The following is a 258-nucleotide window of genomic DNA, read 5'->3' on the forward strand; positions in this document are numbered from 1 at the left end:
CCCCCCCCCCCCTTTTTTTTTTTGAATGGCAGCGGTCCTGACTCTGCTTTTCTGTAAGACTGAGTATTGTTATTTGTATGGCATACAGCAACCTAATGACAGAACATCTTATTGACCTCCTATAAACAATCACTCTGAGGAATAAGCCTAGAGTGACAGTTTTGGGTTTAATATCCATTGCAGAGCATGGACCATAAGAAATGCATGTTAACAAACCTGAAGCTTCTTGGCTAACGTTCAGTCCTCCCCCCCTCTCCG

General features: G+C 43.8%; 1 protein-coding gene and 1 long non-coding RNA gene across 4 annotated transcripts in view; both read left to right on the forward strand.

Annotated features, from left to right (window-relative positions):
• Nucleotides 1–258, forward strand: part of LOC109296345 (patatin-like phospholipase domain-containing protein 2) — a 73910-nt gene that overhangs the window by 18556 nt on the left and 55096 nt on the right. The gene's annotated exons all lie outside the window — the stretch shown is intronic.
• LOC109296347 overlaps nucleotides 1–258 on the forward strand; it is a 13124-nt gene that overhangs the window by 1115 nt on the left and 11751 nt on the right. The window lies entirely within an intron of this gene.

The sequence above is a fragment of the Gavialis gangeticus genome, unplaced genomic scaffold (assembly GCF_001723915.1).
Source record: "Gavialis gangeticus isolate Ggan-Ray unplaced genomic scaffold, GavGan_comp1, whole genome shotgun sequence".
NCBI lineage: Eukaryota > Metazoa > Chordata > Crocodylia > Gavialidae > Gavialis > Gavialis gangeticus.